Source organism: Neolamprologus brichardi, chromosome 7 (genome assembly GCF_056152115.1).
Source record: "Neolamprologus brichardi isolate AB-2024 chromosome 7, ASM5615211v1, whole genome shotgun sequence".
NCBI lineage: Eukaryota > Metazoa > Chordata > Actinopteri > Cichliformes > Cichlidae > Neolamprologus > Neolamprologus brichardi.
This window is the reverse complement of record NC_142110.1, coordinates 5,652,743-5,664,448: the sequence shown is the minus strand read 5'-3', so window position 1 is coordinate 5,664,448 and position 11,706 is coordinate 5,652,743. Positions and strand designations below refer to the sequence as shown.

The following is an 11,706-nucleotide window of genomic DNA, read 5'->3' as shown; positions in this document are numbered from 1 at the left end:
GTGCCAATAGTTCAGTGATATTTTGTTAAATTACAATGTGGAGACTCTGCAATAATTTAACAGAAGTGCTTATTTTTCACTTGAAATTTTTTTTGTGGTCATTTTTATTACGATTCTATTTTTTACCGGCAGAGAATAAAATAAAACCTGTCTTCCAATTCATTGCATTTGTGTGTGTGTGTGTGGTAGAAGTATCGGTTTTTGTACTCAGTATCGGCAAGTACTCAGATCCAAGTATCGGTATCGTATCGGTTTGAAAAAATTGGTATCGTCGCATCCCTAGTTTGGAGACAAAGTTAGAGAAGTGTGGCTGAGATGGTTTGGACATGAGCGGAGGAGGGATTGTGATATATTTGACCAGGATGTTACCAGGCAGGAGGAAAAGAGGAAGATCACAGAGAAGATTCGTGGATGTAGTGAAGAGGGACGTGCAGACTGTTGGTGTGACAGAGGAGAATGCCCTAGAGACAGGGTAAGATGGAGGCAGATGATGGGCTGTGACAACTCCTGAAGTAAGCAGCTGAAAGTAGAAGAAGAAGAAGATAAAATTTTTATGTGATATTTTAAAACATTAAGGGATTTTGTTCACTGTCATTGTGTTGCTGCTGACTAATGTTAAGCTTGTGTTATATCTGATGAGCATCCCTGTTTAATTTTAGTCATCTAACACTATACATGTAAGTAGTATTTACTGTAGCTTTGCATGTACTTGTGTACTCTCAAGTTTTTCACTGAATGTTACTCTATTGACAAATAAATCATGCCATTATTTTTTTTAAGTTAAGACTGTAATTTCAGCATCATTATCTGGAAGTGTGAATTCAGGGTTTAGGGTAAAATGTGTTGCTTTAAAAGGTGAACTCTCTTTCTGGGCGTGGTATCTCTGTACGGCCTATCATTAAGCTGAACAGCTTCCCCGTTTTGGTGCTGTCAAGTGAGATGACACACCATGCATCATGAGGAAAAGTAGATAGGACGGGGAAAAAAACTCTCACTGAACCTTTTATCTATAACCACTCCACAGTGGATTTAGTGCTTTCTCTGTACCAGCCGGGGAGCTTAACTGAAGCTTAAATAGCTATTATAAAGCAATTAACTTGTGGGTGCTGACATATGCATCTCCCCTTGCCATCTGTTTCTCTGGTAAGGGATGACTGTTAAGTTCCAATACTGTGTGTTGAGGAGTTATTCCTAGCATGCCACTGCCTCCTACTGCTTAAAATGAGTACTGCAGTGGGATAAAAATGACCTGAATGACAGTGTGACAGTTCGAAACGTCTCACTGTAATTAGACACGTTGCTTTTTCCTTCATTAGTCATTTACCTAATGTCTAATACCTCCTCTCCAAATTAGATCAAAAATCTGACCTTGGAGGATGCCGATGCCTGCAAGTGCACTGCCTCCAACAAGCACAGAGATGCCGCCTTCTCCATATCACTCCGTGTTACAGAAAGTAAGCCAGCCATATCGTACAGCATGGGTTGTTTGGAAGCCATCAGCACAGTTTGCCTCAGGTGAAAGTTGCTTTCTCTTTGTTTCCAGATCCACCAATGGACTTCAAAAAGATGCTGGAGAAGCAGCAGGAGCACACGCATGTTGTCTAATACTAGCTGTGACACCCCTAGAACCTGTCAAATTGTGATGGAGCACTCTCTGATCAATTGCCAGATATATGTGTTTGCATGTATCCAGAAATACCCACAGGACAAGATCTAAAGAGTTGCTGGTGGAACTGAGGAAGATTCTTTTCAGCTACTATCGCACATATTCATATTCTATGTCATGCATGCAAACAAGCATAGTATATACCTGTATAACTGCTTCCTGTGTGATATTTCTTCTTTTGCAGAGGTATGGAGAAGAGAGGGGAGAAGAAGAAGCCACCTACAGAGGAGGAGATGTTAAAGATCCTGGCTGGAGCTGACAAGAAGGACTGGGGGGGATCTGTGCCAAGTATGGCTTCAGCAACATCAGAGGCATTCTCGAGAAGTTCAAGGAGATGAAGAAGAAAGTGGAGGTGGAGGTAGACCTGTGACGCAGAGAGCTTGTACACATGTCACAGGATCAAATAAAGATGAACAGGTTTGGGATATGATATTTTTTTAAAAAACAGCTTAAAATAGAGCAAGGGAGAACTGAGAAAAGTTTACACAACTTGGCGACAAAGTTAAGTTAGAAAGCAAAAGTCAGCTGATGTGAAGATGGGAAATAATTCAAAATGTCATTATTTAAGTATTTCTACATTTGATATGTTTTACAAGATGGTGCGTGTCTTGAAGCCCCTGGAAGACATCACTGCCAAAGTTGACATCGTGTTCGACACTGTCTTGGAACTGAAGGATCCAAACATCAGGATCAGTAGTGGTTTTTGGTAAAGCACATCAGTTTTCTGGTTCAGTGTCAAAGTCTGCTTATTTATGAATGTTACCATGACATAAACCACTTGTGATTTCTCCCCTCATCTCAGCGTTGTGCTTGCAATTCAGGGCGCAGAGCTGCAGTGGGTCCAGTGCTCTCGTGGGAAATATGAAGTGAAACTGATGGGAACTAAGCACATGCTATGCATTTCTATTGTGTGCACCTGAGTGACACGGGCACCTACACTCTGCAGGCTGGAGACAAGAGACTTTCGGCATGTGCAGAGTGGAACTTGGGACTCCTTCTCACTGCTCATAATACAGATTTTATTGTATTTACTGTCCCCATTTACATACTCCTTTTTACATGCTTTCTTTACATTTGTCATTACTTAACCATCCATCCATCCATTCACTTCCGCTTCTCCTTTCAGGGTCGCGAGGGGCGCTGGAGCCAGTGTTGCCAACTCCTCAGTAAGGAAAATCGCTATTGGTTGTCCTAAAAGTCGCTAGAAGTCGCTAAATGCCGTCATCACCTAATTTGCATAATTGGTCATGCTAATGTAATTGTAACCTACGTTGTTAGAGAGAGAAATAACATCGTGGAAGAGACATGAAGTGAGTAAAAAACGTCCTAAATGCATTTAGAATTTATTTAGAACTACAAATTAAATTTCTTTTAGCAATTATTGTTTTTTTTAATGTCACAATTCCAACCCTGCTCCTTTATCCGGGCTTGGACCGGCAAAAGTGACCCGAAATAGGCACTCTGGTGGAGTTACTTTGTGTGTGTGTGTTTATAAGTAGTTTTAAACCTTGTGATCCACAAAACAGCATAAGAGTAAAAGAAGAACTGACTGCGTTACAGCACCCGCTGCTCGTTGAGAGTAAAAGCCATACGCGCTTTCACGTCTTTTTTTAGGGGGTCTGAAAACTCGCTAAATATAGCGACAAAGTCGCTAAGTTGGCAACACTGGCTGGAGCCTATCCCAGCTGTCATAGGGCGAGAGGCGGGGTACACCCTGGACAGGTCGCCAGTCTGTCACAGGGCCAACACACAGGGACAGACAACCATTCGCGCTCACATTCACACCTAGTGACAATTTGGATTTTCCAATGAACCTATCCCCACAAACTGCATCTCTTTGGACGGTGGGAGGAAGCCGGAGTACTCCAAAAAAAAAAAAAAAGGAACCCACAGATACAGTATACTGCCATTGTTTGAGGAAATATAAAACACTGGAATGTGGAAATAGTTTTCCCAGAAGTGTTTTTTGTTTTTGCAGGTAAAGGAAAAGGGGAGGGAAAGAGATGAAAAGTCTGATGTCTCTCTGTATGAGGATGGTCTGACCTACACCTTAAAGATTAAGGATATGAAAGCCACTGACACTGGAAACTATACAATCAGCACTGGAGACCTCACTGCCACCTTGCTGCTTTTTATTTACCAACACAAAAAAACTAGTTTGTCTTGTTTTTGTTGTTTTGCTTTTCCCAACAGAGCTGTCTTGTTGGAGCTAATATTTCTAGGGAAACAAACCTTCACAGTTGAGATATGAGCTGCCACTGCCTTGTTTTCCTCCCCTGAGATTAGAAGCTTCGCTCCTTCGTAGCTATGCAAAACAACATCATCTTCCCTGTTTTTCAAATGAAGATGTATGGGGAGTGCAATAAATCCTCCCTCCTAGTGCTCAGTTGAAAGTAATCCAACCAAATCCCTGCTCACAACAAGCTCATTTATTACCGCTCTGCCTAACAAGACATTTACTTGCCCAAGGTGCAAGTTGGGGCATGTAAATATCTTTACAAGGACATGTGGCTGTCCTCTGGGTTTGCACCAAGAGAAGCATAGCAATTGAGGTTGTGTTAATTATAGTTATTCATGAATATGAGTACGCTCTATCTTTTTTTTTTCTGGGGCTGAATATAAAGAACAAGCCTAATAAGTGCAAGAGCATTTAAATTCTGTTCATACGTTCACCTTGTAATCATCAGTGTCTGTGCTTCTACTTCTAAAATTACTAAAACTTTGTAAGTGTAGTATGCTAATAAAGTCCACATTAGCGCTAAAGTGTCTCTCTTATTTTCATTCTTCCTCTGTTTTAATTCTATATAGGCATTCCCATCAAGTTTACCAGAATGTCTGTGTGCATGAGAGAAGCACAGCCCGCCTGGAGTGTGAGATGAGCTCCAAGGACGTGCACATTCACAGGCTGAAGGATGGGTGTGAAATCACAGCAAGCGGGCGCTACATCTTCATGAGTGAGGGGAAAAGGGCCGAGGTTATTATAGAAGAGTGTCAGCTGGCTGATGAGGGAGAGTACTCTGTTGTCTGCACTCAGGACAACGATACACGCGAATATGTCAAGTCTGCTAAAGTCACTGTGGCTGGTAAGAATTCTGCTCTGAACACTTAAATTTTCTTGGACTATGAGGTGAAAGTGCATGTGTTCCTCCACCGATCAAACAATGCAGTAAACTGCAGTTACAGCAACAGAGAAATAGAAAAATAGCACAGTGCTGTTCAGAACAAAACAGAGTGTCAGTGCCAAAAAAGATGCTTTGCGGAAACAAAACACAGGCCTATTGTGTGTATTATTATAGTACTGCACAGCAACAGAGTAGTGGTGAGAGTAAGTGCTCCAACTGTTGAACTGTTAGCCACAGATTCCTATCAGGCATGCACCCAGTGCTCTCCCTTGCAACACTGCAGCGGAAAGACTTGCAAGTATGGCGATCTATCTTCTTCACTCTTCTGTAACTTCCCATATTCTTTTGTCTCTCCCTTGTTGCACTCCCACACATCCTTCCTCCTCTTTCAGGCTGTTACCCCTGCAGAATTTTTATCTGAGCAGACTCCACCATGTTCACAAATTGCTTACTGCTCTCAAGTTCTGTAAATATGCTTTACAATAGTCATGCTCGTGACTTCCACCCTTCAGCTTCTGACAATAAGATGATCATTTTGGATGTAAAATACTACTAGCATATTTAAGAGAGTAAAACATATGTTTCTTTTGCAGATTTCAGCTAACGTTTTTGAATCAGCCAAAGCCAAGGCAATGGAAAAAACTGTAAAAATCTAACAACACGGCATAACTGATTAATAATTAATTCTATGAATGTTAATTCTCTCTAAGTTCTTTTTCTCTGTGTGTTGCCAGAACGTTTTGCCTCACTGAAGAGTGGTATGTCAGATGTTCAGTGTTCGACAGGCTCCCCTGCAGAGCCGAGTGTTGTTCTTGCTGATGAGAAGGTGGATGGAGTATGGCTGAAGGATGGGGTGGAGGTAAGAGATAACGCAGAACTGGATAAAAGACTCGTTAGCTGTTAATATTGAAATGTAAATTTGACAATTTTTTTGGTCTTTTTCATCCATCCTTTTGTGTTAAATTCAACAGATTTCGAAGCTGATGGAGTTCAGGTGGTAAAACAGGGAGCTGTGCACAAACTAATTTTCTCTGGTGTGAATGAGTCCCATGAGAGCAAGTACACATTCAGAGCTAAAGGGGCTGAAAGTGAGGCTGTGCCCAGTATTGCAGGTTAGTGCAGTGGTTCCCAAACTGTTTTGCTAGGTCCCCTTTTGTTTTACATGAAAAATCCCCCCCCACGAAACCTCCGTGCACAAACATCCTCCAAACACACACGCCCATATTTTTTTTCAAACTCCATTGTGGTTTATTTCTATGGGGAACAGCTGGGACAAATCAGACCTAACGAGACAAGGGGAAACAAAACTAGGCACACTGCACAGGGACTTTCACAATAAAACAGGAAACAAGATTCTTTATTTGTCACATGCATAGTTATACAAGTACAATACTCAGTGAAATGTATCTAAGCTTACAGCACCTGGTATTCCAAGGCAGTCTCCCATCCAAGTACTAACCAACCCCAACCCTGCTTAGCTTCCAAGATCAGGCGAGATCGGATGTGCTCAGGGTGGTATAGCTGTAAGAGCGTAAACATGACAACACAAGCTTGACAATTAGAACATGGAACATGCAGACATGAAATACCTGAGGAGACATGGAAGATAGGGAGAGACTAAAGCACTGGCATTACAGAAAGTAAAACAATGAGGACAAGACAGACTATATAGAGGACAAGAAAAGACTCATAAATCATGGAGACATGGATGAAACGAAACCCTAACTAAGTAATACCACAAGAACTTTATATTATGGAAAACTAACATAATAAAAATCAAAAACACAAAATAAACTCAAAACAGTGGGTCACAGACCTAGCCCCTGACACATTGTCAATATGAACTAAAAATGCTTATTATTAGTTTGTAGTCATCTTTGCTACTCTTTTGGATACCAGAGCTTTTCTCAAAGCTTTGAAAAACCGTACTAAAAAATAAAGACTGCAGAGAATCAATCCCATTTATATATGATCTCATTTTCCTAGACCCTCCAGAAATTGATTTGTCTGACCACTGGACTTGTTGGGGCCTCAGCCTGTGACTGTAAAGGCAGGCCACACAGCCACCATTAGATCTCTTCAAAGGCAAACCAGATCCTAAGCTTACCTGGTATAAGGATGGTGTGAAGGTTATGGAGGATGAGAGGACCAAGGTGGAGCAGACAGACAATAGCACCTCATTGGTGCTTAGCAGGTGGATTAAAATAAAGGGTGTCATCCTGTATCATATGCAGATACAGTTGTTTTTTTATTCACTTTGGATGTTTACTTGATGCGTGAGAGAAGATTAGTGGCACATTTATGCGCTGTCTCAAGAGCGACTGTGGTGCTGCTGTTACTGACGTGCAACTCATTGTGATTGGTGGATGAAATCACACAATCATATCAATTTAAAGCACTTTTTCAAATGGAGGTTTGTATTTAACTAACACATCACTTTCTTCAGACCGCCCAAAGCCTCCTCAAGGGAAAGTTGAGTTCCTTGAGCCGTAAGAGAAGTGTATCAAGATATAATGGAAGGCTCGGAGTGACAACGGGGGTAAGCAGGTCACCAGTTTTGTGATCGATTGCTGTATGGTAGGCAAGAGGTCCTGGAACAGGGTTGGAGAAGTGGATAGCAGCATTAATGCCTTCACTGATGACAAAGTGGAGGAGGGCCATGCATACTAGCATGCATCAGAGCCATCAATGAAGAGGGAATGAGTGACCCTCTGGAGACAGAGGAGGTCCGTGGTGGAGAGCCCATAGGTGAGCACTAATCATGATCAAAATCAGCCCAAATAGGTCCAACTGGAGGTGAAAGGTAAAGGGAAATGCTTTATGGTTTACAGTTCACTGCAGTTCCACTTCATTGCCATGCTAAAAGTTTCATATCCTGGATTTGAGATGTCTATTGACACCTGTTTAAAATCCACTTATCCAGAGCCTCCAGGTACAGCATCGCAGCATCATGTGTCTAATTTAACTAAGAACACCATGACAGTGAGTTGGAGTCCTCCAGCCAGTGATGGAGGAGCTTCCGTTCACGGCTACATCTGTGAACTGAGGAGAAATAAAGGCTGCAAATCCATAAGGAGCTACTCACTGGTCAGGCTTGGAGCAGCGTGCCAAGCCAAGCTATCTCATGCGTCACTGCAAATTTTTTATTGAAATCAGTGGTACTGTTACAAGCCGAAGTGCCCATTTTAGCATTTTATCTAAAAACTTCTGACTCCAAGGTTCCTTACTGATGCTACATTCACATCTATCACATTCAAGCCTTTATTACTGTTTCTAGAAACCAACTTCATGGTGTATGAATCGGTGGAAGATATGGGGTATGAGTGACTAGTGTAAACAGGGCTGCTGCAGGCACTCCCAGCAACGTTTCTAATCTCATGCTGGCTAAAAGTCCAGCACGTACGTCTTCCCCTCACAGTGTGTTGTTTATTTTCTTTCCTGAATCAGCAGGATGGAGCCCGTCGGTGTGTAGGCTCCCATATTGAAGCTTTGAGTTTTGAATTTGTGTCTTAACCACTTAGTCATTTGCTTTATCACCTATTTTACTCTAAATGAATACCATGCTGTATTAAAAAAAAAACTTGAAATTAGCAACTTATCCAGTGATTTGGAAAATGTTTACTCAGATCAAAAATTAAGTGTAAAGTTTTGCCATTTCTAATGTATGGTTTCGCTTTTTTTATGCCCCTGTTGGCCATTTAAAAAAACAGAGTAATTCACTTTATGTGGAGTTTATGTTCAGCTTTTATTTCTGTACCTAAATATTTGATTTATTCAACAGTATACAAATTTAATTTTCCCCTGAAGCAGCTCCCGGCCTAGTGAGGAACCTGAATGTATCTGATTCCACAAACTCCTCCATTTCTCTAAAGTGGACTCCTCCATGCCAAGGAGACGAGCCCATCAAGGAAATGCTAAGACGTGGAGGAAAGCCACTAAGATTCCCGTCTCCTGTACTGCCTTCACAGTGGTGGGACTTCAGGAGCAGATGAGGTACCACTTCCGTGTCCGAGCTGTCAATGAAATAGGGGTTGGGGAGCCCACTGAGCTAGCGAAAGGTGTATTGGCCATAATCGTGTGGTTTTCCAAGCTGGAAAGGCAATTTGCCTTGACTTCAGCTTCACTGTAAGACTTCATCAGTGAAATAAAGTGGCTAATATTTAACAGTTGTCTTTCTCTTCAGGAGGATGTAATAACTGTACCTCGAAACACAAACCACAAACATCCAGTCAGACACATTTATATCCAAGATGGCATTCTCACCACAGGAAGACAGGTCATCACAAACACCAAGAATCACTCCCAGTCATTCATTTCTTCCACTCAGCAACTTGACTCTGGCATCTGTTCTCCTGAAGAATAACTATGGAGAGGCTCACTATGAAGTCCATGTCAAGGTTATAGGTAAGTGACGAATGCTTCGTTATTTACTCCCCACTTTGTCCTTCTTTAATGATTGTATTCTGTAACAAAAAGTCACTTCAGATCCATTTTTGCTGTTTTTATAGCTTTATACAAACTTCCAGATCTGTCAAGAGAAATTTACAGTAATTTCTTCCTCTTGTTCTCACAATATGTACACATTATGTACAGCTTCCTGGTTTACTGTGACCGAGTGTGTTTTCATTAGCAAGTACACTGTTACTGGACTGCTTCCAGGAAGGAAGTACTATTTTTAGGGTCACTGCACAGAATTCAGTCGGTGACAGAATCCCTTTGATTCAAAGCAACCTTTCATCATCGCCAAGGAGAAAGGTAAAAGTCTCAGTCACGCTCTTTACTCAGATTTATTTATGTCTGCTGTGTGTTTCCAAGACAGCATCAACAGCCTTCAGGGGAAGGAATATGCATTACCTCAAAGTCATGTTAAACTTACTTTCCTGCTGCCGCTGAAGGACTAAGCCGTTCTCAGAGGACATGACTGCACCATGAGCTGTGCCTAACAGGGGCTGCCAACTCCACTGGTATGAAAGACATGGCTACTGATGTCAGCAACCATAATATATGTGAAGCAAAATTTAAAACATCTGTGCGTACAATCTTTGTACACACAGATGTTCACTTCTGTTGCCCACAAGGCTTGCTGGTATCAAGGGGAATCCATGATCTCTGATTCCACTCACTTTTGGCACAGTTAATGGAGTGTGTACTCTAGTCATCCCCACTTGTGGTGCTCAAGACAATGTAGAATACACTCTGGTGCTGGAAAACCCTCTGGGGATGGTCAAGTGTACCTGTAACCTAGTAGTGTATGGTAGGTTCTACAATGAGAGAGGGTGGAGAGTGAAATAATTAATAATTTATAATGATATTACCTGATCTATATGTTGTGACTTTCAGATAAAGATGACAAGGGTCTGCTGGAGAGCTTCCTGACTAATCAGAAAAACAAAGAGATGCTTATTTTGTAAGGAGTCTTCTATAGTTACCCTTTTCTGTTTTCATTTTTTTCAATTCTGGTAATACCTTTAACAAACACTAGAGGTCAGACTCTCACTCTTCCTTCAGGAGTGGCTAAATGTTTGGTATGTTTGGGGGTTGCTCCTCATTAGTCAGCTCATTCAGCCAGAGAGATTGTCTTTTATCTTTAGCTCACAAATGCTTTTCTGTCTTAAAAATAAGAAAGAAAGAAAAGAATAGAAAAAAAAAAATTTTTCCCCTCCTTATAGGTGTCAAGTTCTTCCAGAATAGCTTGTTTCACAGGACTCTGCATCAGGCCACCTATTAAAAAAACTCCAGTTTGTTGCTCTAGTTTTTGTGTGACCTTAAGATTCAAACTAAACCAAGTTAATTCACGGTACACGTTGCACCACATCCACAACAGACAATAGTATGAAAATAGTTTTCTGCCAATTATGCAAAAGGCCACAATTTAAAGCTCACTTATCCCCATAGCTTACTTTGCGGATCTGTATCGTGTAATTACAATGACCTGTGCTTGAAGGCAGGCTGGAGCCGTCGTCAGATATCTTTCTTTTCTTGCACACCCAGCATTGCTTGGTGTATTGGACTGTGCTTTAAAAAAACATAAAAATCAAAGTTGCCTCAAGATGTATTTCAAACAAAAACTTGTTTACCTCAAAGTGCTACAGGGCCTCAGGTACAACTACGTTTTTAGGACAATCTGCACGGATCCGTTTTCACTTCTTCGTTTTTGGTTGTCTTTTGTTTTGAGGTTTGTTTGTTTTTTGTGTCTTTTGGCCACTGACACTAATCTGCAGCCAATTTGAGGTCAGGTGATCAACTTTGCATGCCAGCTGCTTGCATGGTTTTTATGTGTAGGACTGCTAACTTACTGTATTGCCTTACAATGCAATGCCTGTATAAAGGGTGTGTATGAATCCAACAGTAATTATACAGATTCTACTTTCAACCATAACGTCCACTTAACCACAGCGTTATCCATTCCTTTTAAATCCAGTGCTTTAAAAAATACCAGATTACTTTTAATCTGCATATCTGACAGTCTCTTTAAAAGACATTGCTTCAGAGCGGACCGCTGCTGCTTGAGACTGAGTGTGGTCTGGTAAGGAGCTGCCAGCCTGACAGAGAGGGGTTACAACCCCTCTCTGTCCTTGCGTCACTGTTGCTGGCGCCCACAACTCCATTTGTATAGACCCACCAGAGGACTGGCAGTCAGACTGCCAGGTTCAAATCAATTAAGCACCAAAAGGCACTATACTGACGTCACAGGTACCTTCCGCTTCTCCCCTATTCAGCTAAGCCACAATAAAGTTGAAATACCGTGGAGTGAAACTTTGAATGGTTAGTCTCGGCATTTCAAAGAAACTAAAGGCTGCTGCGCTCAAACGGAACTTGATTCTTGTGCATTTCTAATGGATTTCTTTGATGTTTTATTGTATCACATTTTCATTAATGTGATTATGTTGTTTTGTTTTTTTAAAAAGAACTTTCTTC

At 41.4% G+C, this 11,706-nt stretch overlaps 3 pseudogenes; 2 read left to right on the top strand and 1 right to left on the bottom strand.

Annotated features, from left to right (window-relative positions):
• The first annotated feature begins 2,262 nt into the window (after positions 1-2,262).
• LOC102779837 (immunoglobulin superfamily member 22-like) lies at positions 2,263-7,158 on the top strand (annotated as a pseudogene).
• On the bottom strand, positions 6,199-6,317 carry LOC148101907 (5S ribosomal RNA; annotated as a pseudogene).
• Positions 7,159-7,487: 329 nt separating the features above from the next.
• Positions 7,488-9,467, top strand: LOC148101906 (immunoglobulin-like and fibronectin type III domain-containing protein 1; annotated as a pseudogene).
• Positions 9,468-11,706: the final 2,239 nt, after the last annotated feature.